This window comes from Zingiber officinale, chromosome 3A, assembly GCF_018446385.1.
Source record: "Zingiber officinale cultivar Zhangliang chromosome 3A, Zo_v1.1, whole genome shotgun sequence".
NCBI classification, from domain to species: domain Eukaryota; kingdom Viridiplantae; phylum Streptophyta; class Magnoliopsida; order Zingiberales; family Zingiberaceae; genus Zingiber; species Zingiber officinale.
The window spans coordinates 124,507,158-124,509,763 of NC_055990.1; positions in this window are offsets into that span (position 1 = coordinate 124,507,158).

Sequence of the window (2,606 nt, forward strand, 5' to 3'; positions counted from 1 at the left end):
TTCACACTATAGCTCTTATGTTGAATGCTCTCTCGATAATAAGAGCCCTTGGCAAAAGGGTGTTGAAATATCTTACCCTTCTAAGAGCGAGATTTCAATGAGTCTAATGATGTAACACCCACGTAATGATAAGCTATACCTATGAGTATTTTTCTTTTAGAATAAAAAAAAAGAGAAATGGAAATAGAAACCAAAATGAAATAAAAGGAAGAGAGGTTAAGGTTTGAACCTTGAACCTCCCACAAATGATAGAGTTAAATTGGTGTATGGTAACCACTAGAGTAATGAATGATATATGAATAGAAAAGAATGGAGATTGTAGTTAAAAGTAAGAATATAATTAAGTAAAGGAACAAGAGAAAAACAAGTAGCTTTCCTCCTCTTCCTCTTGGTTAAGAAAAAGAAGCAAGCAAAAGACAAGTTGCCTTTCTTCCTTCTTTTTCTCTATTTTTGTGGGAATTAAGAGAGTGAGGAGATAGAGGAGTTAAGGGGATGAATGGGGACATGTTTCATTCTCATTAGGAATAAATAGGAATGAGAGAAGAAAAGGGAAAGAAAGTTGGTTAATTCTTCCTCCTTCTTCCTCCTCCTTCTTTCTCCTTCTTCCTTCTCCACTGAGACCTAAACCTCTCCCTCTCTCATTTCCGAAAATCCAAGCTAAGGTTTTTAATGCTAAGAAAAACTAATTCACAAGAAGGAGTCCTCAAGATCTACTCCTTACAAGCAAGAGAAGAAAAGAGAGAACTAAGAAGAGAAGTTTCTTCTTCCTCTTCACAAGGGTACCATCTTCCTTAGGAAAAACAAGCAACAAGAGTAAGTATCCCCTCACCTGTGGTACAAGTTGTTTACGTGTTTTCCATGAGGATAGAGTGCTTAAAAACCTAGGATCACTTCTTGAAATTTCGGCTAAAAACTTGAACAAAGGATCTAGAGAAGTTTAAGACCTAACTAAGCATGCTCACTATGTTCTTATGATATGTGTCCTAGTATAAGAGTTAGTTAATGTCTTCTTATGCTTGTATGCTTACCTAAACTTGGATCCATGCTCTTGAACTTTCGGCCAAAGTATTAATAAAGGATTAGGAAGGCTTGAGACCTAAACTAAACATGCTCACTATGCCCTTATGATATATACCCTATGATAAGAGATTAGTTTGGTGATTTTATGCTTGTATGTTGCTTTAAACCTAAATACATGCTCATGAAGTGTTCGGCCATGATAGAGAAATTTACTAAGAGAGGTTAAAAATTTAGTCTACCATGATCATGACTTGCTTATTAATATGTTATGAGGAGTACTTAGTGTTTTCACACTTGTATGTTAATTGGAACCTAAATGCATGCCACCTTAGGGAATTAGGGTTTCAGCCATGATAGAAATGAAGACCTAGAAGTGTTTAAAATTTTAAGCTATCATGCTCATGACTTTTCTTATGAAAAAGAGTAGGAAGATTTCTTAGGGTTTCATGCTTGTAGGTTGTTTGGAACCTTGATATGTTGCACCTTAGGGCTTCGGCCATAATGAGAATTAAGACCTAGGAGAGCTTAAGACTTACTCCAACATGCTCATGACTCTTCTTATGACATGATATAAAACTAACTTAGGGTTATCATGTTTGAATGTTGCTTGAAACCTAGATGCATGCCTCCTTATGTTTCGGCCATGATCAATTTTAGGGTCCAAGAAAGCTTAAAATTAAATCTAGCATGCTCACAAATTCCCTTATGATATGATATGAAGTTAGCTTGATATTCATGCTTGTATGTTGTTTAGAGCTTAATTTCCTTCTTCATGAACTTTCGGCCATGATAGAATTAAAGACCTAGGGAAGCTTAAAAATTGATTTAACATGCTTATGACTTTCCTTATAATATGATATGAAGTTAACTTGAGATTCTTATGCTTGTATGTTGTTTAGAGCTTAATTTCCTTCTTCATGAACTTTCGGCCATGATGAGAATTAAGACCTAGGAAAGCTTAAAAAAATTAGTTTAACATGCTTATGACTTTCCTTATGATATGATATGAAGTTAACATGAGATTTTTATGCTTATATATTGTTTAAAGTTTAAGTTCATACTCTTTGAACTTTCTGCCATGATAGGATTAGGAGCCTAGGAAAGTTTAAAAGTTGATTTAACATGCTCATGACTTTCCTTATGATATGATATGAAGTTAACATGATATTCTCATGCTTGTATGTTGTTTAGAACTTAGTTTCATGCTCCTTAATATTCGGCCAGAACAAGATTTAAATACCTAGGAAGCTTGGAACCTAAACAAAACATACTCATGATGTTCTTCATGATAAATGCTATGAAATTGATTTAAGGTTCATATGCTTTTATGTCGCTTGTACCTTAGGGCAATACCTTGAATGTTTCGGCCTCCCTATAGAATTTGGTGATTGAGATCCAATTATAAATCATTATGTGCCTCACATGCTACGTTATGAATTAAGAGATGTTATTTAATGATCCTATGCATGATTATGTTTTTCTATGATAGGTGATGTGTTCATTTATGTATGCTTATGATCCATGCATGATAATGTCTCTTATGATGTGCTATACGCTCAAGTATGCATGCTTTATGACATGACAAG